The following is a 493-nucleotide window of genomic DNA, read 5'->3' as shown; positions in this document are numbered from 1 at the left end:
GCTATCCTTACCATCAAAACTCCAAACGACATGGAAAAACAAGCCAATTTCCTGGAGACGATCGACGAGGCGGTGATTCCCCTGATGACGTAAAAAGGAAGGAAAGGGAGACAAGAGAGGATGGGGAAGACGGGAAAGGGGAAGACGGAAAGGAAGACGGAGATGGGGAAGACGGAAAAGAAGACGGAGATGGGGAAGACGGAAAAGAAAATTGATAAGGGAAAGGGGTAAGAGGAATAAGGATGAGGGAGGAGTAGAGAAAATAAAGAGGAAGAAGAGGAGGTGGAGAAAAATAATGAGAATACGAAAATATACGTGGAGTAAAAGTAGAGATGACAGACAATTAAAAGGAGAAGAAGGAGAAGGAGGAAAAAGGAGAGAGGAGGAGGGGAGAGAGAAGAAAGAGGAAAAAAAATAGGAAGAGAAGAGTACGAAAATGGGCGTCGTCTAGTCGTCAATAATGCAGCGTCCACAACATCAACATTGCGCACGC

At 45.0% G+C, this 493-nt stretch overlaps 1 long non-coding RNA gene across 1 annotated transcript in view; it reads right to left on the bottom strand.

The window, feature by feature from the left end:
- LOC119586827 overlaps nucleotides 1-493 on the bottom strand; it is a 40,841-nt gene that overhangs the window by 28,509 nt on the left and 11,839 nt on the right. The window lies entirely within an intron of this gene.

The sequence above is a fragment of the Penaeus monodon genome, chromosome 22, assembly GCF_015228065.2.
Source record: "Penaeus monodon isolate SGIC_2016 chromosome 22, NSTDA_Pmon_1, whole genome shotgun sequence".
Taxonomy (NCBI): Eukaryota; Metazoa; Arthropoda; class Malacostraca; order Decapoda; family Penaeidae; genus Penaeus; species Penaeus monodon.
Note: the sequence above shows the minus strand (reverse complement) of the source record. Positions and strands in the feature narration are given on the sequence as shown.